Below are 26,048 nucleotides of genomic sequence, written 5' to 3'. Positions count from 1 at the left end.
AGTGCCTTTTTCTGGTTTAGCTTATGCTGCTTTGGTATAAATGCTATAAACTAAACTGGAAAAAGGCACTCATTCTGAAATAAAGAGTGTTCTCACAGGTTGTTATAGTGGAATAATTATAGCAATGTAATTATACCAGTATAGTAATGCTGGTAAATTTCCCCAGGTAGACAAACCCTAAATTGTGTTTCTGCTTGCTGAGTGCATGATTTAAAGTTTTTAAACAAGACACTCGTGCACAGATCATTTGAACAAATTATCATTCCTACCACAATTCAGGATTTGCAAACACTTTCACAGGCATCAGACCATTCTATGAACACTTGAGAGTAAAGAGAAACTGCAAATTCTGGCAAATCCAACTTTATGCTCTTATATGCAAAAATATCTGAGTTGAATTTTTATTATTGTTTATCATCTGACGAAGTGGGTATTCACCCACAAAATCTCATGCTCCAATACGTCTGTTAGTCTACAAGGTGCTACAGGACTCTTTGCTGCTGCTACATCAGAATAGTCTCTTCTGTGCCATTCTTCTCCCTTTTTCTGTATAGAATTCATTCCCCTCCCAACTAGTCTTTTCCTCTGTCTGTCTGTGGCAATCTATCCATTCTCAATTCCTATGTGGTTCTCCCACTCTACTGGATCCAAGCTCCCCCCATACACCCAGGAGCGGCGCAAGGGTTTTTGGTGCCCTAGGCGCAGGGCCGGCTCGCCAGTCCCACGGCTCCGGTGGACTTCCCGCAGGCATCTCTGCGGATGGTCCGCTGGTCCCGCGTTTCTCTGCGGGAGGTCCACAGGAGCAGTCTGCCGCCCTCCCAAATCCTGGTGCCCTAGGCGACCGCCTAGGTCGCCTAAATGGAAGCGTTGGCCCTGCATACACCCCACTACACTGGATCCAAGCTCCCCTCCGCATCTGCCCCACTACACTGGATCCAAGCTCCCCCCCATACACCTCACTACACTGGATCCAAGCTTTCCCCCAATCCCCCCACTACACTGGATCCAAGCTCCCCTCCCCATCTGCCCCACTACACTAGATCCAAGCCCCCTCCCTATACACCCCACTACACTGGATCCAAGCCCCCCCATACACCCCACCACACCGGATCTAAGCTCCCTCCCCATACACCCCCCTACACTGGATCCAAGCCCCCCATACACCCCCCTACACTGGATCTAAGCCCCCTCCCCATACACCCCACTACACTGGATCCAAGCCCCCCCATACACCCCACTACACTGGAACATAGCACCCCCCATACACTGGAGCCCAGCTCCGCTCCACCCCTGCCATACGCTGGGCCGCCCAGTCCTGCGGAACCGCGCCGTGGCCTCTGTGCCTTTAACAGCCAAGCTAATTGCCGTGGTAGGCCCAGCCCACCGCCAGGCCTGGATTGGCCGCGTCGCGTCAGGCAGCTCTGCCACCTCCCCCTGCTCCGGCCGCCCCCGGGGTTCGGGGCTGGCCTGGCAGCGAGGGACCGGGCAGGGCGACACTGGAGCCACCCACACGCCGGGCAGAGCAGTACCATGAGCCGGCGATAAGGTAAGAGGAGCAGGGCTGGCCCCCGGCCCCCGCCCCGCACTGGCTCTCTACCGCCCTCCTTCCCGCTCCCACAGCTGCAGCCTGCACGGCGGGAGCTCCTGCTGCAGAGCCCCGGCTGAGGCGCTGGAGCCCGGCAGCCTCCTGCAGGCTCCGGGACTGGGCGAGGAGGAGACGTCCGGCCTCGGGGGTAACAGGAGCCCGGCTGGGCCTACGCTGGGGAGGATACGTAGCTGCGCCTCCGGGGCGGCACATGGCAGGGTTGGGCGGGGGGGCAGGGTGTCTCTTGGGGGGCTCTGGGCAGCAACGTCTTTATTGGGATGACAGGGTGGTGACAGGGTGTCGGGGCTCTGGGCAGCGCTGTGGTGACAGGGTGGTGACTGCGGGAGAGGGTGTGAGAGTCTGGGTAACAGAGCTTGTATTGGGGCTCTGGGTTTTTAGTGGTGGGGAGGGGTCACTGACTGTCAGGATTGTTGTAAGGGTCTGATCTGGGCTGGGCATCTAGAGATTTGACTGTCAAGGGAACTTTAACGTGGTTGAGGTAGGTGGCAGTTGGAGGAGTGACCTTCCCCTCAACATTCCCCTTTTGCCATGAGGCAGGCTAATCCACCGCTCTAGATTGTCTGTCTCCTTGTTCCTGTAGGAGACATGCATGTTGATTGCAGCAGTGGAGTTGAGAGGAACCCTGTATCATGTCTGTAGCTGTAGCTCACAGGTAGTCAGCCTGCGATGCAGGGAACAGCCCCAGCTGCAACAGGAGAGAGTACTTGAAGAACAGCCAGTTTTCATCCCGATATAGATTACATTGGTCTGTACTTAATGGCACGTACGCTGCCAGCCTGTATGCCACAGCTGAAAGCAGACTTAGTGAACGGTGCTTTATCATGTTTTGTTTTTGTTTTCCACTTAGTAGAAGAAGGGTTGGATGGTTGCCTTCCGGTGAGCAATGAGCAGTTCTGTTCAGATGTATCAGGATTGCCATTTTTTTTCCTATTAGGCTGGATTCGGATCAGTTCAGATTCAGAAGTCAGTGGAGTTATTCCTGATTTACACATCAAAGTAACTGAAATTGGAATCTGGTCTGATACTAGTATTCAGTGGATATGTAACCTGACAGGAACGCTGTTTAAATCTTAAAAACTATCCTGTCTTAAACACAAGTTTCCTGGCCTCTACTGTTAATAACACTTCAAATAATAATTGTTGAAACTTTGAAAAAAAATTAATTTACTCTTCAATATTGATGCTTTTTTTGGTTTTAGTCCTTTACTCTGTTCAGTAAAAGTGGGCTTTGTCCATTGTGCCTTCTGGTTCTCCTTCAATTAATTCTCAGTACTGCTATGTTAGTGTTCCTCCATTGATGTTCAGTGTTTAAATCCCAGGAAATTATTCTAGTTGGGATTAAAATTGGATTTTGCAACTATTTGGAAAAAACAAACTTCCCTTTAAACGTTTGTTCTAAACTTCTTGCCAGTGTATACCTCATCCACAAATGTGTTGTGAACTGTGGCTTGGATTCAGAGAGGCCTGTGGTAGCTTGGTGCCCAGCTCCCATTGAAATTCAGTTGAAATTGAGTGCCTAGCTCTCTTACTCACCCTTGAAAATTCTAATCCATAAAACCTATCTTCCTATTTGCTTTGTCATACTTGTTTGTCTCCATACATGCCAATTTCACTATCTTGTTTGTGTGGCTTAAAAAACCAAAACCACCACACAATGTCACTGGCTTGTTTTATACAATAAGTTGTCACATTAACTGGAATTTAGGAAAACTTTATGTACTTTAAAAAGTGAAACTATTTGTGTAACTTAAGATTATTTTTAGAGTGAGTACTTGATAGCTCTTAAAAATAGAGTATTTGAGAAGTATAAGCATTTTAATTTCAGCAGAAGAAAGTAAAGTTAAGCTTTTGTGGAATAAATAAGTCAGCCTTTAAGTGTTTGTTGTGATATGCCATAATATATGAGGGGGGTTATATGTTTTGATTGACTTAAGACCTTATTCTGCAACCTGATCCATTTGGGTGACCCCTCAATGGGCTTCTATGGAGGTATAGTGGTCTGAATGGTTCTGATTGGCAGCTTAAACCTGCCTCTTTCTGTCAAGTTAAAAAAAAATCATTAGTAATATTATTACTTGGCTCTTGTCATGGGCCAAGAACTATTCTCATTCGAATCATATAATTAAATTTGACATTTCAGATGCAAAGTAAACATATTCTTTATCATATATAGAGAATAGGGGGAATATTTAATCAACACTATTAACTACGATAGGTAAAAACAAACTTTTACGACATAATACAAATACCTTAGACTATTAAAAATGAAAGATTTAAAAAATACACATTAATCCTTTTTTTTATTTCTTTTGGATAAAGAAGTCACTTGCACTTCTATTTTATAGTTAGTTTCATATTCAGATTTTTATCATATCAATGTTTCAGTTTCAAATGCTACTGGAGTATATTTATTTTTCTCTACACAATTGTTTAGACAGCTGTGGGATGATGTAGATAAAAAGATGTAATGAGTATGAAGTGAGACAGGTGATTTATACAGTTATGGACAGAAATATTTGATATGTTACATGGCAGCTAGGTGGGTTGGGGGTTTACTGATATTTGAAGAGAGCAATATGGAACAAATGAAGGGAGGTAGGCAGTGAAGAGAACATATCAGGAGAAATATGTAGCAACATATTAGTCTGCTGAAAAGGGCAATGATTAGGGAAAAGTGTAATTATGTCCCTTTGTCCCTGCTCTAGATTTATAAACATTATATGCTAAAACCCTCCTGATGATGATTGTGACTGTCAATCCATCTGGACTCCAGCTCTCACTCTCCACTCATTCAACCCTTTAGATGAAATCTGGGAAAAGAGGTAAAGTCTTGCTGCATGCCCAGAAAGCGAACAACTTTGAGCTGTGTGAGACTTAACTGAGAACTGGTTGTGAGCCCAGTAAGGGGGAAGGGAAGATAGTCTCTGCCCCAGTGTGTTTGAAGTGGTGTGTTAGATTTTAGAATGCAGACATATCCTACAGAGGTTGAAGGACCAAACTTCATTTTGTTATAGTTCTTAATATGATACAGCTAGGTAAAAATGGAACTGAGACCTAGTGGGATTTTAAATATGATGGAGTAGTTAGAGGAGCAGTCTGGGGAGGGAGGAGAAGCAAAATTAGCTTATTATTGAGGCATAGTTTAGTGGTTAAAAGACTCGGAGTCAGGAGATGTGGGTTCTGCTTTTGGCCATGCTGCCCAGGATCACTAATGAGTTTGCAAGTCACTCAGATCTCAGCACATCCATTTTCCCACAGATGAAATAATGAGTTGTTTTCTGGCTTAATTAAGGGATGCCTCTCAAGCACTCTGATATCCTTGAGCAGAAGATGGTATGATCCAAAATATTTTTCTTCCAAAAAGCTGTACAGCATCACATGCTTCAGGCAGGAAAGTATATTGATGGAAGAAGTGAACAGGATAATGTAGGAGTAGAGAGGTACAATAAAAATAACTTAGTTCAGTGACCCCCTTGTATGTGTACACTGTTCTAGGAGAGAATGATTTCTACTTTGCGTATTCAGCAGGAAAGACAAGACTAAAGGATGGAAATTCAGAAGGATTTTATGAAAACTGTTATGAAGCAGCTGAATATACTGCAGGTCAGTAGTGTTAGGATTTGTAATTCAGAGGGCAAATGAAGGAAGCAAGAGGGCAGGGTTGGTTCTATTCCCTGTAGGTAGTGAGAGATTCTTCCATCTAAGGAAAGGGCTCCCTATGAAAGTCTAAACCTTGATCTGGTATAACTCTTAGTAGTGTTTGGCGATCCCAGATTTGCAACTCTGTATGTTCAGCTGACCTGTTGCCACCACTTGGATATAAAATTAAAAATGACAGTGTTGTGACAGAGAAATGATAGCTGTAAATTTAGCTCCTTTGATATCTATATTGCACTAATCATTGGCCTTAACCTATCTGGCCTTTTCAGATAGATTAAACCTGTGGTTTCTGTGCATATTAAACCTGTGGTTTCTTTTGCTTAAACTTTCACTTATGCCCCCTGAAAACAGTCACTTGATTTGATCACTTCAGTTTAACACTCTCTATTACTTTGTGTGTGTGCAGACAGGAAATTACATTAATAAGCACTTTTGATTTTGTGGCATTTATATGTACCTAAACCTGGCACCATTGACATGTAGGCATCTCTGGAGTGGAGAGTGCAATAATCTCTGGAATGACAAAGAATACTTTTAACATTGGTTTTTAAGTCCTTAGTAGAAAAATTCCACATTTAATAAATTACCTAGTACTAACTACCTCAGTAGGATGAAATGATTAGTTAACTTTCTTGGAATTTGAGTCTGGTTTTGTAGCATCCAGCTACTTCAAACAAACCTGCATTTTAGACTTGGTAAGCTACCTGTTTAGTCACTGTATTGTACCTGTTTTCCTCCTTCCATTCTACATTATATTAGTTTTAATTGGGTAGGAAAGAGATATCAAATTTATTTAAATGATGCTGTGTTTGTTGATATAGTAGCTTGCTTATTGAGAGCAAAAGGACTGACTTTCCACCACATGACTGTAGAACAGAATTAACTATTTCAGTTTTCAGATAGAGAGGTAAACATGAGAACTTTCAAGTGTCTATATAATGAAGACCCTGATTCAGGAAAGTGCTGAAGTCCCACTGAACTTATCTCCTTGTTTTGGTGAAAGCCTCTACCATTAACTTAGCACAGTCAATAGGTTTAAAGCAGAGGGTTTATCTCTAAAACAGGGGTAGCAACCTATGGCACATGTGCCGAAGGCGACACGTGAGCTGATTTTCAGTGGCACTCACGCTGCCAGGTCCTGGCCACCGGTCCAGGGCACTCTGCATTTTAATTTAATTTTAAATGAAGCTTCTTAAACATTTTAAAAACCTTATTTACTCTACATACAACAATAGTTTAGTTATATATTATAGACAGAAACCTTCTAAAAACATTAAAATGTATTACTGGCATGTGAAACCTTAAACTAGAGTGAATAAATGGAGACTCAGTGCACCACTTCTGAAAGGTTGCTGACCCCTGCTCTATAATTAGATATTCTGACAACCCAAAAGAATGCCGTTTTAAAGTGAAGCTCTTACCAATAAAGTTAGGAAACGTGTTTGTTGGGTTCCTTTTATTTTTTTTTTTATTGTATTGGTTAAGCTCCTATTCCAGTTTAAGACTGTGGTGTAGTGGTTAGATTGGGAACGGGAATGTTTGAAGGTCAGAGGAGTGCAAGTTACTTAATCCATCTATGCCTTAGCTTGCTCATAGCAATAATAATACATGGAATATTGTGCGACTTAACTTCATCTGCTTGTGATCCTTAAATCAAAGCTGCTAGAGAAACAACCAAAGGTTTTTTAACCCTCCCTTCTCTCCATATATTTAATTAAAACAGGAGTTAGCAACTTTCTATGTCCTTATATGCCTCTCTTTCTAAATCCCTTGTTCTTAAAGTAGAGTTGAAAGCAAAAGGGACAACATCTTGCATACTGTAAGTTTGTCATAAGATGAAGCTCTTGGACAGCCAGGAGCAAGGGAAAGAGAGTGATTGTCAGGATGGGCTGTCAGTCACCTGAGAGACAGAAGAAACTTTCCCTTCTTTGCAAAGATATTTTTTTTAAAGTTTTTTTTTTTTGCTTTTCAATATAAACATCACAATATTAAATGCTAATTATAAATTCATAATGTTCAATTTTTCCTATGCTGTATGTTACAGATGGTAATATACATATGCAAAAAACGTTTTACTTACTTTAATATTTAACAGTAAAATCAAACTGGCAAAAAATTGTATTGTTTGTCAGGTGAAAGTAATTACTGGAGATTATATTTAAGTTCTTCCAGAAGAGCCAAAGCCATATTTGCAGTCTCTGACACAGAGCTACTTTTATGTTAGCATTGAGTTCCAATAAATTCTGAGCATTCTAATGCAACACTTCAGTTTTGTCACACAATTTTTATGCCTGGCATGGTGTGGCAGATTGTATCAGATCATTTTCACAGTACCATATTTACACATCTAATTGTTTAGGAAAATAATTTAATGTATGTCTTCTTCCTCTTCAGTTTGGTGTTATAGAGTGAGGCTGCTAGAGGCTCACATCCAAATTTTCCAAGTGTCTGCTTATATTGGACATCTAATCTGATGCTTTGTGGCCTCCTTTTAACAGTTACTTAGCATGTGAACTCCCATTTACTTTAATTGGAGTTGTTTGTGATCAGCACCCCGAAAATGAAGTCCAAGTGTCCCAAGTTGGGTGGCCAAAACTTGAGATACCCAAAGTCAAAGGTTGCTTTAGAAAAATGTCTCAAATGGATTATTGTTGGACCATATTCAGTCTTCTCCCAACCAGAAGATACTGAAAAGTATCTGAAAAGTCTGAAATACAGCAGAAAATTCTTTAAAAACAGAATGGGGCTGGATGGTTGAACAATTTCTTGTGAAGTGATGAACAGTGCCAGTCTTGGATGTCGTTTGCCAGAGATGGTCCCTAACCTGCAGAGTTGAAATCTAAGCTTGGTGCAGGTCTGTGGTAGTCAGATCAGATCTAGAGGTCTGGTTTGAGTTTGTCATTCCTACCTTGGAGGAGGTAGGAGCATGTGATGGGGAAAAGAGGGCAATTTAAGCCCCAAATTCTTCCCTCCTGGATCTCCCAACTCCCATCCCTATCTGTTAACTGCAAGACCATTCTTTCTCTATTGCCCCTTAATTCTTTTAAAATATTGTTTTGCTGTGAAAAGTACAGGCCAATATACTACTCTGAGTCAGTGTTTTGCCACGTCTACACTGCGGGATAATATCGAATTAGCTAAAATCAGTTTTATAAATCTGATATTACAAAGTCGATTGTGCGCGTCTACACTAGGCACATTAATTCGATGGTGTGCGTCCAAGGTTAGCGTCAATTTCTGGAGCGGTGCACTGTGGGTAGCTGTTCTGTAGCTATCCCATAGTTCCCTCAGTCTCCCCCGCCCCTTGGAATTCCGGGTTGAGAGCCCAGTGCCTGATGGGGCAAAAATCATTGTCGCGGGTGGTTCTGGGTACAGCCTCACCCCTCCCTTTGTGAAAGCAGCAGACAACCATTTTGCGCCTTTTTTCCTGGGTGAACTGAGCAAACGCCATAGCACAGCAAGCATGGACCCTTCTCAGATCAATAACGCAATTGTGGACGTTGTAAACACCTCGCGCGTTCTCGTACTGTCTATGGTGAACCATGAACTGCAAAGGAAGACGAGGAGGAGGCAGCTACGGCAGCACGGCGACGAGAGCGATGAGGACATGGACATTGAATTCTCCCTAACCGCAGGCCCCTGCGCTTTGGAGCTCCTGCTGGTAACGGAGCAGGTTCTACCCACTGAACGCCTATTTTGGGCCTGGGAAACAAGCAGAGACTGGTGGGACCACATAGTTTTGCAGGTGTGGGACGATTCGCAGTGGCTGCGAAACTTTCGCATGCGTAAAAGGACTTTCTTGGAACTTTGTGACTTGCTTTCCCCTGCCCTGAAACGCCCTAATACCAAGATGAGAGCAGCCCTCACAGTGGAGAAGCGAGTGGCAATAGCCCTCTGGAAGCTTGCAAAACCAGACAGCTACCGGTCAGTCGGGAATCAATTTGGAGTGGGAAAATCTATGGTGGGGGCTGCTGTGACGCAAGCAGCCAAAGCAATGATTAAGCTACTGCTACGAAAGGTTGTGACTCTGGGAAATGTGCAGGTCATAGTGGATGGCTTTGCTGCAATGGGATTCCCTAACTGTGTGGGCGCCAAGATTGAACCATATCCCTATCTTGCCATGAGCCGCCAGGGCACCGAGTACGTAAAACTCGCAAGGCGGTACTTTTCAATGGTGCTGCAAGCACTGCGTGGATCACAAGGACGTTTCACCAACCTCCACGTGGATGGCCAGGAAGGGGTTCATGCACCGCTCGCGTTCTCAGAAGCACAAAACTCTGTTTAAACAGCTGCAGAAGGAATACTTCTCAGACCAGAAGAATAAGCAGTTGGTGATGTGAGATGTGTCGTTCATCCTGGGGCATGATCCAGGCCTACCCTTGATCCCATGGCTCATGAGCCATACATCAGGGCAGCCTGCGACAGTGGTCAGAGGGCTGTTGATAAACTACAGCTCTGAGCAATGCAGGATGGTGGTAGAATGTGCGCATTTGGCTGTTAAGGGCGCTGGAGACATTATTTACTCGCTCAGACCTTCAGCCAAACAATGTCCCGTTGTTATTGCTGCTTGCTGTGTGCTCTCACCAATCTCTGTGAGAGTAAGGGAGACCTTTTGGCGGGTGGGAGGACTGCAGCAAATCACTGGCCGCTGACTACGAGCAACGACACCAGGGCGATTAGTAAGCAGCAACAGGAAGCGTTGCCGCATCAGATTAAGCCTGAATAACAAGTTTCTCAGACGGCCAGGGTACGGTGTGGACTGCCTGTGTTTGTTTATCCTCTGATGACACCCTCCCCCTCGATGGAACTCACTTCCTTGTAAGCAACCCACCCTTCCCTTTACTTACACTTGCTGAAGGGAATATAAGAGTCAGTATCGTTTAAAAATCTCATTTTCTTTATTAAAAGTCATTCCCCTGTAAGCAACCCATCCTCCCCCCTTTAGGCCGATGTATTCTTTATTAAAAAGAATTATAAAAAAGCAGAGAATTACAGTTATCCCATGGCATGTGTGGTTTGGGAGACGAGGATATGGAGGAAGCAATAGGCCATTTAGCACATTTCAACTAATGACGAGCCTTTGGTTGACTGTCCAAGGGGGTGGAGTGGTGCGGTGCAGAAGCCTTCCCCAACGCATTCTACACATCTGAGTGAGGAAGATATAGAACATGGTGGTACTGAGGGTGTGTTACATGGCTCAGGTCATTGTGACCCGCGCTTCTTCCTGAAGATCCGACAGCGTTCTAGGATAATCAGTTTGATCACGCAGCCGCTCCGCTGTTGGCATCCTGGCCACCGACTGATCTCCCTGCTAACATCTCTGATCTTCCCTACTGCCGCCACCTCTCAGCCGAAGGTTCTCTCTATGCATTCCGTTCACTGGGCGATCTTTCACCTTGGAGTTGAGATTTTGCGTGCGGGCAGGAAGTCAGGATGTAGCTCAAGGAGATCACATTTGGCTCCGGGCTGTTGATTGGCACCGCACTTCTAGCGCGGATCAAATGCTAGCCTCCCGCAGCTCTTGTTACTCAGTTAGACACGGACAGTTACTTCCATGATTTCTTCGAGAAACATTTCCATGCTCGAGTTCTCTTTCCTCCTCTGCCTTATCTGAGCACTTTCGCAGATGGGTAGGGAGGTCCTGTGGACAAAATGATGCCAAGCTGCTATGGAGAGGAAGAGAAATAACCAGATAGAGATAAGAGACGAAGCTAATGTTAAAGATACAATTCTTACATCCAGACAATGCTTGGTACTCTTATCACAGTGATTAACACTATCCCCTTACATAGCACAGTGAATTTCACTATCAGGTTTACTGCAATTTTCGGCATCGTTAAAAAGAGTGGCCTGTGAGGCCTCTGAGGTTTGTATTGGCGATTTTCTCCCCCAGACGGCAGGGAGAAGGCGGGTCCCCAGGCATATATCATTAATTCAGCATTTCCATGCGGCACATGCTACAGGCTTATGTTTGACTTCTCCAGCGTTCGATATACACAGTGACTATGATGCCATTGTTCCTGTTTAAGATGGAAGCAGACCCCAACCTCTTTCCCTCCTTCCCCACGGCCATGGTTGCTATCATGTAAGATCAGGTAGATCATCCCCCATCTTCTACACCCCGCCCGCGGTGGATGGTGTGGGAAGATTCTGCTACAAAACAGAAAAGCTCAGCGCTATCCTTCTCCCTGGCCGCTTTGCTCGTGCAAGAAGGAATTAAGCGGCAGCCCCGTCAGGAAATCGCCTGTATGCCCCGCCTAACTTAAATTAAATTCCTGAATTTCAACCAGGTTAAAATTGATTGTATAACTTCTGCCTTGCGAATAACAGCGGCAAATGCAGGAATGTATGTCTCTTGAATGCCAGGCAATCACCAGGAGCTTACGCAGCGTGAGATTGCTACGGTTGTACATGCTAAAGCAAATGGTGAATATCAGAAACCGAACAAATTATTATTTTTCTACATGTGCTCCTGGCGTTGGAAAGTGTCCTCCGAAAGTGAGGGAGGAACCGTGACGATATAAGAGCGCCTTGCCACGATACATCTTTTGCGCAACCGCGCTATTTGTGAGCTTACAGTCACCTCCATGAGCATCGATCAATGGACGATGTGTCCTATAGGGAGGATTTTCTGCTCTATCTTCCTGATTATCTGTTAGAACTCGCTTGATCGCATCGGACTGTAGCGTGACGAGCTTGGCAGTGACCATTGCTCCAAGCTACCTCGCTCGCGTCCACTCTTCCTCTCTAAAACATCTTGTCTTCCATAATATTCCATTCTTGTGTTCTTATACTTATCAAATGATGGTACTCATCTCGTACATCGAACAAGGGCTGCTGCTGTGACTCATGCTTTCACGGTACTCTGGGCTAGTGCTTGCTGGTGAGGCATTTGTGCGACGTAGCCTTTTGGGATTTCGTCTCATTCTAAGAAATGCTCGGAGCTCCTTGGAGATTTGTATGAGCCGTATTTGTCATCCTCGCCATATGTGCTGCTCTTCCGAGCATAGCCTAGCTCCATCTCCCTCCCTCATCTCTCTCCCACTCTGCTCGCGTGAGCTTGCATATCTCTTCTGCAGATTGGTTGACTTACAACCCTGCCTCTGAATCCATCGTGCGGAGGGGTTGGTTGTCTGAGCCCTCGCTGGATGCTTCCGACATTACCCTCCATCAGTATGTAAACTAGAGGATGCTACCTTCCCCCACAGGGCCAGCCCATCACATGTGACAGGACTGCTCATTTACTTTCAAGGAGTGTGGGTCCAACCATGTAGGTTTAAACGAACCCTCTCAGGTTCATGGAACTGGATTTCATATCAAGCATTTGCTGCTCAGTAATGGCTGCCTAGGCAACAGCCAGGCCCTGCAGGCTGCTCATTTCAGTCATGGTCCAAAGGAAATGAAGCAATTGAGGTACGCAGCTGGAGCTGTCTGAGTGAGACTGCAAAAAGAAGTATGGCGGGGAAGGACAGCAATAGTTAAATAGGTATTGATTTATGTTATTTAAAAAATATGGACAGTTTACTCTCACCCCGGTCTATTATGGGGTCTGTGAATCAAAAGCCAGGACAGTACACTTGGAAATAGGTCCTAGTGATGGAGCACTAGGACCCTGCAGTGCAGTTGGTGCTGGGAGCCAGCAGAGTATGGAGGCAGTCTTGGAGCTCCAGGGAGAGCAGGACACTCCAGGGCCTGGGAGGTGCGGCAGGGACGCCAATAGGGGCTGGCCGCAGTCGCCAGGGCACCCGGGGCCAATAACTCACCCCCCTTTCCCAAACCTTCAGAAAAAGCAGGTTTGTATTAAACAACTTTAGACATAGTTATACATTATTCCTATGAGTATTTCTGCTTAGAATTCAATCCAACACACCAACATTAAATGGCTTTCACACTTTCCAACTCCAAAGCGCATTTATAAAGACTAATGGTTTTACACGCTTCCTAATGCAGGAGTCTACACTTTCTTCCTGCGGTCTTCAGTCTTCCCACCCATGCTCTCATAACAAGAGATCTGGCACCAATGTCTCTCACCCTAAGCATTCTTCATTCATTTGACGACGTTATAAAACTAAAGCAGCAACTCCAATGGGCTGACCTTACCAAGTTACAGGAATGTTCAGGCACTCTGTGGGTCTAGGGTGACCAGATAGCAAGTGTACAAATCAGGAATGGGGGACGGGAAGAGCCTATATAAAAAAAACCCCCAAATATCAGGACTGTCCCTATAAAAATCGGACATTGGTCACCCTAGTGGTCCTGTTTGTTACAACAGCCACATTACTTGGCGTGGCTGGATGTTGTAGCTTAGATTCCTTTTAAGCAATTGTGTCTTCAGTGCTTTTTGTGGCCTAGGGCTTGGTTTTCAGGAACTTGCGAGGCCCGATTTCAATACCTGCGTCTGGTGGTCTTCGGGTACTGGTGCGCCGCTCTCCCGCATAGATAGAATACATGCGTCTCCCGCCAGTGAAGTCTGTCCTAGTCTCTCTCGGCACCTCGCTCCGAACCTCCTCCCGTTTCGCCTAATGTCTGGTTCGTTGATACCCGAATCTGAGATTGTCTGAGCTCCTTAACTTACTCTGCACTGCACTGAGTCCGTTGCATAGACTGTGCCCTCCCGCTTCCGCCGAGTCATAGACTTTTGAACTTCTTTCAAATATTTTTCATTTCGTCTTGTCGACGGAGTTCTGTTAGCACTGATCCTCTCCCCAGTTATAGCGCAATCAGATCGAGTTACCTCTTGGCGGTCCCATGCTGGTTTCTCTTTTCTGATTCTTAGGAGACTTGCATTGTTTACCTGTGCTGATGAGCTCTGCGTGGTCACCTGTTGCTGATCAGAGCTCCACGCCTGGCCAAACAGGAAATTAATTCAAAAGTTCGCGGGGCTTTTCCTGTTTACCTGGCCAGTGCCTCTGAGTTCTGATTGCTGTCCAGAGCAGTCAGTGGTGCACTGTGGGATACCTCCCGGAGGCCAATAACGTCGATTTCCGTCCACACTAACATTATTCTGAATTAGTAATATCAATTTTAGGGTTACTCCTCTCGTTTTGAAGGAGTACAGAAATCGGTTTAAAGAGCCCTTTAAATCGATTTACAGAGCAGTGTAGTGTGGACGGGTGCAGCGTTAAATCGATTTAATGGCGTAGTATAGACCAGGCCTTAGATGAGAAGAGGTGACTCTGAAGGACAGATAATAAAATGTAACAAACATTGGCATTTTCCCCTTAAAGCCCAGAAGGGTGGTGTAGATCAGAGGTTCTCAAAATTAACTGCACCGTGACCTCCTTCTGACAATAAAAATTATTACAGGACCCCAGGTTGAGGGGCCAAAACCCCAGAGCATCAGCCCCAGGCAGGGGGCTTGTAACCTTAGCCCTGCTGCCCAGGGCTGAAGGCCTCAGGCTTGGGCTTTGTCCCTGGGCCCCAGTAAATCTAATCCAGCCCTGATGACCCCATTATAATGGGATCATGATGCATTGTGGGGTCCTGACCCACAGTTTGAGAACCGCTGGTGCAAATTAATAGTTTTCATGAAGTGGGTTTGTTTGACCTCATTCTACCACACAATGTCTGTATGGTTTGGCCACTGATGGGCTCTTTACCACTCTTCTACCATATTACCATCACCATCCCCAGTGGTGTCAATTAGGTTTTCAGCATCACCGTTGGGGGTGGGTCTCTTTGTCCAGCCAAGGCAGAATTATTCCCATGGCACTTAAGAAACTGGGCAAGGAAACTGTTTAACTCTTGTAAATTTGAGGCCATCCCAAGATGGGCATGAGTCAAGTTTAAGAGAGTTTGTAAAAAGGCCTGAAAATATCTACTGTGCTTAGGAATTGTGCATAAATCTCCTAAAGGATCAACTTCATAGTTAGGGACCTACCAAATTCACAATCCATTTTGGTCAATTTCATGATTTTGGCTATTTAAATCTGAAATTTCATGGTGTTGTAATTGTAGGGGTCTTGACTCAAAAAGGAGTTGTAGGAGGGTCGCAAGGTTGTTGGGGGGGGGGGGGGGGGTTGTAGTACTGCTACCCTTACTTGTGTGCTGCTGCTGGTGGGGGCTGCCTTCAGAGCTGGGCAGCTGGAAAGTGGCGGCTGCTGGCCAGGAGCCCAGCTCTGAAGCCAGAGCCGCCGTGAGCAGCATGCAGAAGTAAGGATGTTATGGTATAGTACTGCCACTCTTACTTCTTTGCTGCCACCTGCAGAGCTGGGCCCTCAGTCAACAATCACCACTCTCTAGCCACCCAGCTCTGAAGGCAGCAGCGCAGAAGTAAGGATGGCATGGCATGGTATTGCCACCCTTACTTCTCTGCTGTTGCTGGCAGGACACCACCTTCAGAGCTGGGCGGGCCAACAGCTGCTGCTCTTTTGGCTACCCAGCTCTGAAGGCAGTGCAGAAGTAAGGGTGGTAATACTGTGTCTCCCCTAAAATAACTTTGGGCCTCCCGGTAACTCTTTTGGGTCAGGCCCCCCATTTTGAGAAACGCTGGTCTCCCCTATGCAAATTTCATAGGGGAAGACCAGATTTCACGATCTGTGATGCGTTTTTCTTGGCCATGAATAGTGCTAAATAATTGTCACTGCCAAGGTTTAGTGGCTGCAGAGGACTAGGAATGAAGATAACTGGGATCTATTTTAGGCCTATCTCCAGAATTGGGGCAAGTTTCCTTAGTTTAAATTATGGTTCACGCCCTCTTGGCAGAATTGTTGAGATCTGATTCATGTTTGGATGGAAGGGGCTAGAAGTACAATTTCAAAACCCTTCACAAAGTACTATAACTTTCATAAATGTAACGTATCATTCATGATCTGAAATGAACTCATGGTGTGAAATTAATAATGTAATGCAATAATGTAGTTTTTGTTCTGTTATGATTCAGAAATGGGAATTAACGTTGGGGAATTAAAAAGTCCATGTTTTGGTGGCCAGATGAAAGAATTATGCTTTGAGGGAAAAGATACTTACATCGTTGGAATGGTGCTAGTTTGATAAAAGAATATTTCATATGTAATACTGAAACCAGATAGTTTGAAGGTTGTAAGCTGGGTTTGGCTTTACTCCTTTTTCACCCTTTTCTGCCTAGGATTTGCGGTATATAATATATATGATTGTCCACTCTTTAGAAACCCCTCTGAACACCAGCACATATCTCTGTGATTTAAAGACTGAAGAATTCATCCTCTGGCTGAGATCTAAAGCCAAGGTCCAGACAATTGAGTCCTTTTAAAAACAAAACAACAACAAAAATCTCCAAACAAAACAAAAAAACACATTTCTGCCACCATACGAACTTTATTTTAAGTGGAGAATTTCTAGCCCGCAGTGGCCTGGCCACAATCCAGGTCAGGTAATTCCATTTTGCCTCCTTAATGTCCCTCTGCAATTTCAACTGATTGGTATTCTTCACTTTCTGTCCCAACCCTGTTGCATAGTGTTGCTTGTGTTCCACCTCGGGGGTAAATGCATTTCAGTGGTGCATGTAAGCATCCTTATGTATCTCTTGCTGTCTTCATAGCTGGGTTGTTAGACCTGATAAGCTAATCTTTGTAAAGAGCTTTGCAGTTCTTACGCTGAATTTCCATAGCTCTTTGGGTGTCCTTTTCATTTTTTTTTTTTTTTTTTTAACTTTATGCCTTCATGGCTAGATTGAAGTATTTAAAAAAAAAAAAATGGGGATGAAAGGGAAATAGTTCTATGAATGAATATTAATTCTTCGGTATCTTGAATTGAATAAAATGTTTATTAATAAAGGTTTCATTGTGTCTTTAATAGACATCCTGAACAAATACCCCAACTGTCCCTGCAGTACCATTATACTATATTCTATGAATATATATTAAAATAGTACAGCTATTATATTCATAATTTCCAAAGCATCACAAGAAAGATACTTAGAGGAAAAGGACTAGCTCTGCATGCAAAGTGATGGTCATTTATAGCTCATTGCTTTTTGGTGACAATAGGCCTAGTTCTGCAAGGTGCTCAGTGACTCATAGGATGTTATAAGCACGCTAACGTAGCATGCACAGCAGTTCTTTGGATCGGGGCCATATAGATGAATTGCCTGAAAATACTAATTTTTAAAATGCCATAGTTATAAGAGCAGAAACAATATTTAACTGTAAGAACTTCTGTTATTTCTGCCATTCCGTGCTTTTAAAATGTGCAGAGCTAAATTAATACTTATGAAACAATAACTCCTAAAAATCTGTGCTCCTCTGAGACATTATATGCCAACTTTCAGCCTGGGGCAGACTTAGCTATTTAAAAAAAAAAAGTTATACAACTCTGGAACCCAATCTGGGCTTGTAATGGAAATGCCAACACACGTTTAACTGTAGCAATGTTAACAATGAGTAAACCCCTATATCTTGAATCCTACTTTACTTTACTTCTGGCCGGTGACCTTGGCTTTTATTCTCTCCCTGGTACTTCTTTTTTATTCTTGTGACTAGATTCCATAGTGATTATAATTTAGTAAATATACTGCGAGTGATTTGATATCCCTGTCAAGTTCTCTGGTACCCATTTTGTGATAAACATGGGTAGTGGCACTGCAACCTTTCTTTCCACACCTTCTAGGCAAAATGCCTATTGGTGACCTCGCAAGATCACTTTTAGCAATGAGTAGGTAGTTCAGTCTGCATGGTCTTATGCTATTGAGGCTGCAATGAAGGACTGATGTCAGTTGTGTTCACTTTTGTGACGTGGACGCTATCTGCTAAGAACTGTATGGAAACTTAGTTATTATATTTAGGATGGCTGTTCCATCACCTATACTACACTTTTAGTCACTGTTGACTTGTGATGGATGGATATGAGGTGAAAGTTACTATATTCCATGAGCAGTCTCCCTTCCCCCCTTAAAAAAAAAAGAGGGCAGGGGGAGTTATTCACTTCCCTTTTATATCTTCTTGTTTTGTTGGAAATGGGACTTTGTTAAAGAGACATGAGAATGAATGGATGACATTCTCAGATGTCAGTCAGTGCTGCTGTGTTATCTGGTGCTGCAAGGCAACTGTTCCTGCCACCTGTGCACAAGTCTCCCCCCTGCCCCTTGGCTTAGCAATTAATAGTCTTATAGAAACAACCATGCCCCTCTAACAGCACATCTACCAACTAGAGCAATTTTTATGAGCTCTACATTTTATGGTAGATTGCATGCATGGCAATATGTATCAAAGTCTGAATGACCTGCATAATTATACATAGGGTAATTGAACAAGGCAGGATGTAGATCTAAAACAATTTATTTTATATTGCCCTTTAGAGTCCATCTGGTGGCTTTTGCTGTTCTTTAACTTATTGCCAGGCAAATCAAGACATGAAATAACTAATGCTTTCTCAGCACTGCTTTTAATTACATAGTATTTCTACGGGGGGTAGGGGAAGAAAATCAGTGGGATGTATTAGACTGGATGGAAGCTATCAAGTAGCTGAGGCCTAGGTTTGACCCAGTTTCTTGTAATACTGATTATTTTTCCTGCACTGTAGATCTTCATGGCACTTTACAGGCAGATGTACGAGTGGCATGATCTTACATAGTCTTGAGTGCCAAATGTGCCACTAACTTGAATGAGAGTTGAAGGCTCAGTACTTCTCGGGATTGGACCCAAGGTAATTGGCTGCCAATGAGTTAGTGTGGCTAATAATATGAGTAAGGACTGTTGGTGCAAGTAAGGCTTTGCAGGTTCAGTCTCAAATTAGACTAGTTATAAAATATTAGCCATGAAGGGGAAACAGGGAACTTGCATACATGATAGCTGATCTTAAATAGTAGAACAGTGATTTTAATACATTATTGCACTCTGACTGCTGCAGACAAACAGGGAAGTAGGATACATATTCCCACCTACCATCTTTTATTTTCAACTGTATAGTTGTCCTCTATAGGCTCATGGAGACCATTAGGTTGATTAACATTTGCAAAATGAAATCTGCCTACACGTTTTGCAGCTCCATATGTAGCTAGTCAGAATTCAGAATGTAAACATCTTAATGTAGCAGCCTAGAGGAATGATTTGATTTGGGAGGATTGGACAGTAGCTTTCTCTGCCGGCTGAGGTCCATTTTCTAGTAAAATAAGAGGATCTAGATCTGTTTCACTAGATGTTTGTATCTTGCATGTATTTGACTGGAGCTATGACATACAGTGGAAAACAATTGCCCTCTGAGTTGAAGGAGAAGGTAGTGTGTGCATAAAATGGTTGGCTATGTGGCTCCAAGCATTATTGCTCATTGGAAGCCACCTCCTCACCTGAGGGGCCAGAGTACTTTTGGTGAGTGCTGAAAATTCCAGTAAGTATCTAATTTATTTAAACCCTTCAGTGAGCTTTGTTTTTAATTTTTCCCCTTAACTTCCTGACCCTGCTTGTAATGGGAGAAGACCCATACTGAGATGGATGATGTAGGTGAGAGAAGAGAGCAACAGTTGCAGGAAAGAAAACATAGCTTCCCCTCTCCTTACCATTGCAATTTTCTTCTTGGAGCTGCTGTAATTACATATGATGTGAAACTCCACTCGGGATGTCACCAGTGTTCTGGCCATTGAGAGAGAGGAACGGTGAGAGGGTGATTTTTATCAGTCCAACAATAATTGTCATCTTGACTATGGGGATATCTGCCAGTCAGTCTTTCGTAATTTGAACCTGTTTATTGCAAGTGGATAGCAAAGCTGCATTTGTTCAGTCCTTCAAATGCATGTAGCTAGCTGCTGTGGTTTGTGTTGATTGTATTAAAATCTTGTGCTGCACTGTCAGTTCCGGTTGATTTCAGTAGGAAATGAGTCTGCTCAGCACCTGGTAGATACTCTATAATCAGCTTCATCATGTTGCCTTTTCAATAAACATGCAGTATACAAAAATGTTTTTGGAAATAGGAGTTATTATGCAAGTACCCTAGCCTATTGTTAGGAGATATTACAGTTCAATATAACACACTGTCCTAAGGCTATTAACCCACACCTTGCTTAAAACATGAAGTTGAGGAACACAAACGAAACACAGAAATTCATACCAGCTCCAGCTATTGGTCCATCTTGTCTAGTATCCTGTCTTTGACAGTGGCCAGCATCTTTGTTCAGAGGAAGGTGCATGAAACCCTATAGTGGAATAATCTGCCCATAGGAAAGTTTCTTGCTAATTCCTGTTGGCTAGCGGCTGGGTTTATATGCTGAAACATTTGGTTTTTATTTGCATTTTTTTAAAAATTGCTATCCACAGTAAATGTGGATGTCTTTATCTATATGCGTCCAGTCCTTCTCTGAATCCTACTGAGCTCTTGGCCTCATGCTGTCTAGTGACAAGGAGTTCCATGGGCTAATTATGCACTGTGTAAAAAATGTACAGCTTTCATAATGACTCCAACTGTTACAGTTGCTTCAGTCCTGTGCTCTTTGGTTCTTAGTGGTGTCTCTTAAGAGTGGAGCCCACAATCTCTTTGGTCCACAAAGTGCTTGCAGCACTCTTATATACAAGATTCTCTCCCAAAAGTATTAGACAGTAGTAATGTTTTATTTTGATTTCAGCATATAAAAGATTCCTATCTCAGAATTAATAAAACAAATAACTATGGAATCTGGGCAGATTATTGAAACAAAATAGACTTAATACTAAGATACAAAAGAAAAACACTCCCAGTAAATGAAAGGAATTTAACATTAGTCATGTTACTTGGGGCCCAATGGAGAGATGCTAAAACTAGCAAACAAACATTACAGTACAAGGCATGTTGATCATAGTGGATGAAAACTACTTTTTGTTTGTCTCTGACAGTTTGCTACCACTTCCTGCCACCTTACTTAGGATATTGGGGTGGGGAGAAAGTGTTAAATGTCATGTATTTTCTTGGTTCCTAAAGAAGAAATGTCATTTTCTGGGTGACAGGCAAGGCAGCAGTTTTTCATGAATAAGCATTGTTTCTTAACTTCAACATCCCACTCTATTTGCTGATTAGTGGAGAGTGACAACACAGAACTTTAATCTTCAGGCAAAGTAAATGCTGAAGACTGGTTCAATATCTACTGGTTCCCCTGAGCTTCCTCTTCAGTATCTTGTCCTCTTCCCTGGCTTAGTTTATACTAATGTGTGAACCACAGCATTCATACTATAGTGATGGATACCATAGTAGACCTACCTGCCAATCTAGGTTTGTTTATTTATTAACTTCCCCTGATGACACACACAAACTGAATAGGACTGGTCAAACTGTGCTGCTGATTTCATTAGCATTTAATTTTAGACTAGTAACTGTTAGGTTTTATAGTTGAGGATTTTCACGAACTTCAGGTAGCAGCTGAATGTTAGCCCTGACCTGCAACCAGGACCAATTAACAATTCTAATACTACCAATACAAAAGATTAGGAATCATAAGTACAGCTAAATCAGTTTGATGTCTGAAATGTTGTGTAAAATCCCAAGTTCATATCTTGGTTTCACATTGTTTGTGAAGTACTATTAAATATGCATTTACAAACCCACTAAAAAAGACAGGAACCCTGATCTGATGGATCAGATTTGTTTTCAGTGAGATTTAGACTCTTGAATTTTTTTTTACCACAAATTAAATTTTCTTGTTAAACTGTCATACTTTATTTGAGTCCTCCACATGGCTGGCTTTATCCTTCTTGTTTGGAGCAGCTTCCTCATTTAAAACTAGCACTGTTCAAAAGCACTGAAAACTTGTATAATAAAGGCATGACAATGGACCAGAAAATTTCAGATTTCTGACCTAAGCAACAAATTATATTCAACAGATATTTGGAATTATTTTCGAATCTGTCCCTAATCATGTCTGTAACATAATTAAAAAAATATATAGCTAATTCCTGTTTTAAAACTATGTGTTGTGATTAGCAACAGTAAGGAGTGCCCCATAGAGAGATCCTGTTTTTAATTGTGCTGTTTAGAATTTTTAATGTTTCAAAATGGTTAGTTTTGAGTTTCACATAGTTTTTGCGAGCTTATAGTAATCTATGCTGAGAATTTTATGTTCCACATTTTGAATTAAAAACTAAAGGAACATTACTTGGAAATAGATATATTGTTTAAGAGTAGAATACTAATGATTTGCTACTGGGTTATATTTAAAGGCCAATGCTTTGCAAACCCTTACTCATGTGAGTAATTCTCAGACAAGAAGGCCCACTGGTGGACTTCTTTGGTCCTTATTGCATGAATGACTGCAAGCTTTGCATAAGAATGGGCTTGGAAGATCTATCCCTCCATTAAGAAACTTGGGGTTCGTCTACACTGGCACTGAGTCGCAAAACTTTTGTCTTCAGGGGTGTTAAAAAAAAAAAAAAAAGAAAGAAAAAAAAACCCCCACCACCCCCAAATGACAAAAGTTTTACCAACCAAAAGCACTGGTGTGAACAGTGCTTTGTCAGCAGGAGCGCTCTGCTGCCAACAAAGACGCTGCTGCTTGTGTGGGGTGGAAGTTTTTTGTCAGCAGGAGAACTCTCTCTGACAAACAGCAGCTACACTGCATGCCTTTTAGCATCATGTTTGGTGGCGCTTAGGATTTTCTGGGAGGGAGGGGGAGGAGTGGAGACATGGCGCTTCCCTGCTCCTCCCCCCTCCGTCCCAGAAAGTCCAAAGCGAGTGGGGGAAGCGCTGGGAGGGAGAGGGAGGAGGCAGAGAAGAAGAACTTGTGCAATGCTCCCTTGGAAAGCCGCTGCTCTTCCACAGAATCTTACAAGCAGGCAGCCAAACGACATTATAAGGGAGCATTAAACAACTTTAAATGAGCATGTTCCCTAATTGAGCAGGGACGTAACATTGAAACAACGTTAAGCGAGACAACGTTAAATGAGGAGTTACTGTAATTTTCTGTACAGGTGAGATGATCGCTATGGAAAGCTTCATCCTCTCTGGTTATATTGTAAGATCCTTTGCCCTACCTTGCTTTAGGGTTATTAGATTGATGGCTTTTTGCTTGGCTTCATGGTAAGGGAGAGCAAAGCTTATTGTGTGTCTGTTCAGATACTTCTTTCACCTGTGATTCTCCTGAGATCTGTGCTGATCTTGGCACCTCTGTTGTTTTGGGCAGCTGAACTCTGGTCTACGCTACCAACTTATATCAGTATAACTGTGTCATGGATTTTCCACACCCCTGAGTGACATTGTTATACCAGCCTAACCCCTGGTATAGATAGCGCTATGTTGACAGGAAGGCTTCTCCCGTTGACATAGCTGTCACCTATCGGGGAGATGAAGTACCTATGCCGACAAGAGAAGCCCTCCTGTTGGCATAAGCAGCATCTTCACTAAATGCTACAGTGATGCAGCTGCAGCGCTGTAAGTGTGGACCAGCCCTGAGCCTCATTTGCTGAAATGGAGTGGGGGCGGGGGTGAGAATTAGATGGGAAGGCAAAATCCATCTCTCCAACACAGTAGTTCAAAAGAAATTCCCTGGTTGGAAATTTTCTTCTCCCCTACATGGAGAGGGAAGAATCAAGTAGCAGAAAGGCAGATGACCCCTTAGCTCACATGCACAACTAGGTTGACGCAAGTCATCAACTTAGGTTGGCCAACTTTGTAGTGTAGATCAGGTGTCAGGGCCAGAACTTGGGAAATCCTGGCCCACTAGACCATTGGTTCCCAAATTGTGGGCCGTGGACCATGGAGAGCTGGCTGGTTATATGGTGCTGGCTTTTTTCCTTTCCAGGTGCCAAATCACATTAAAAGGCTAAGAATCCATTAAATTCTTTTCTACAATTACTTTTTCATGTACGCCATTGCAGTAGCTGCCACAAGGATGTGAATGAGAGGAGACATGGCTCATCCAATAATGAATGGGAGAAAAGACATTCACTAGACAATTTCTTGTTAAATTACTGTCAGCGCTAGGAACAAATTTGAGAATGCTTGCTCAGGAAGACATGACCTCCAGTTTTGCTTCTGTTTTCTCTGTCTTATCTTCTCTCTCCTTCCCCATCCCCAGCCCCAAGTGAGGCAGGAATAACCTTCTGTGATTCGTAAACATTTTGGCAGCAATGTCCCATGTTAACTGCTGCAGTAGCTACTGCTTGTCTGTTTTCAAGGCCTTCATGTTTGGAGTGGGATTGTTAGAACAGGATGGTATTGTGTAGCTAAACCCACAAAAACTGTAGGAACCAGGGCGATGATAGGTCATTTAATACAACCTTGGCTTTTCTTTCAATCAAACTGTGAATTAAATTAACCCACCTGTAACTGTATTTGTCATAAATTGAGGGATGCATATGTACAAGGAGGATCGTGGATACTCTGATTGAAATTAAGGGGAGTTTGCTTGACTGAGGATGACAGCATGGGGGCCATAGTTAATCAGTGGGAGTGCTTGTGAGAGCTGGACAAGCAGAATTTGGTGCACTGTGTGTGTCCATGACTCAGGGGGAGTACTGTGTTATAGCTCATCATCACTTACCTTGGTTTATTAGAGACTGAGAGCAAAGAGATTCTCCCCGCCTCTTCCTCCCACCCCTATTCTCCTTATCCTCTGTGATTTCTTAAAATAGGTTTGTGGTGTAAAATATGTGAATTCCAAATTCCACTATCCTACAAAGAAGAGACTGCACCAGCCCAGTAGTTCTCTAATGATTGAGCAGTAACTCTTTTTAGATTACTACCTCACTGCCTAGGAGGGTGCATCCAATGCAGTTCTGTTCTCTGTTAATCACACAAATTTAGATGGTTCTGTAAATGGTTCACAAAAATAAACAAACACTTAGAACAACCTTTTTGGAAATGTTTAGCTGAAAAAAATGAATGGAATATGTCTTGTCAGATATAAAAGAGCCTTAAAATACTAATCCTGCAATTTGATAATCCTCTGAATGGCATTAAATCAGAATTATGATTATAAATGTAAAATATGAAAAAATGTAAGTTAATAGTTCTGTTCTTCTGAAGAATAAAAACACACAAGGAGGCAAATCTTATTAGGAGGCACTTGTATGGTTAAAAATAACTGTTGAGCAAAGACCATATTTGGTGTAATCTAAATTATGGTTTGCAAAGCTGTAGTTCCATAGCTTTTTTTTTCAGTGACCTTTCATATTTGAACTCTGGGTCCCCTAGAGTAAAAAGTTAGTGACTAGTCCAGTGCTGCTCATTTTTATTTGTAGTTTCTTGTTGCTGTTAACTCCCTGTATTTTAAATCACGTTCTTCACACTGTTCTCTTTATTCCTGTATGTGGAGACCTCTTTCCTAGTTTTTTAGTAGTTGTGCATTAACAAATTATCAGTGTATTAAAAAAAGAGAAGTAACTTTCAGTTTGTGAAGGTTAGACATCTTGAGTTATATTTTGCCCTGGCTTACTCAGTGGGCAAACCATTATTGTTAATGGGGTTGCCTGGTTAGTATAGGGGCAGAATTTGATCTTTGTATATTTTTATATGGCAAATATGCCAGTGCTACATGTGCAGGAATTTAGCATGCAAATTATTCTACTCTTTTAAAAGGAAAAAAGATGATTTGAGGTGGCTAGTAGCACATGCTTTTTGGAAGGAAAAACAATTTTTGTATAAAATGAGATTTATGAGCAAGTGCAAGTGGCATTAGACTGATTAGTCTGTTTCAGTATAATCTGTAAGTATGTGGTTTTTTTAAAAGTTGAACTGAAATGTAAGAGTTTTTTGCTCTATTATGTAAATCTCTTGGGAGGGAGGGGGGAAATAGTTGTGTATTCTCACCTAGCGATAGCTTCATCTTGGTGACCAAGCATCAGAACTGAATAAAATAAAGCTGGTTATAATACAGTTTGGAGACTGTTAAGCTTTGCTTTTTAAATTTTTA

The 26,048-nt window shown here is 42.8% G+C and overlaps 1 protein-coding gene and 1 long non-coding RNA gene across 6 annotated transcripts in view; one reads left to right on the top strand and one right to left on the bottom strand.

The window, feature by feature from the left end:
- Nucleotides 1-1,317: 1,317 nt before the first annotated feature.
- Nucleotides 1,318-26,048, top strand: part of TEX2 (testis expressed 2) — a 126,791-nt gene continuing 102,060 nt past the window's right edge. For 3 of the 5 annotated variants that reach the window (XM_075071851.1, XM_075071850.1, XM_075071852.1), the window contains exon 1: nt 1,420-1,546. The gene's annotated coding sequence lies outside the window, so the exon portion shown is untranslated. Of the gene's footprint in view, nt 1,547-1,600; nt 1,734-26,048 lie in introns of those variants that run through there. The other 2 variants (XM_032805641.2, XM_032805636.2) reach the window with 2 other exon arrangements.
- On the bottom strand, nt 16,865-20,589 carry LOC142047659 (uncharacterized). Its single transcript, XR_012656920.1, has 2 exons — nt 20,285-20,589; nt 16,865-16,989 (listed from the first exon to the last, which is right to left on the bottom strand). It is a non-coding gene; the product is annotated as an uncharacterized LOC142047659 (long non-coding RNA).

This window comes from Chelonoidis abingdonii, chromosome 13, assembly GCF_003597395.2.
Source record: "Chelonoidis abingdonii isolate Lonesome George chromosome 13, CheloAbing_2.0, whole genome shotgun sequence".
Lineage (NCBI taxonomy): Eukaryota > Metazoa > Chordata > Testudines > Testudinidae > Chelonoidis > Chelonoidis abingdonii.
The sequence above is the reverse complement of the archived record's forward strand: the minus strand, read 5'-3'. Positions and strand labels throughout refer to the sequence as shown.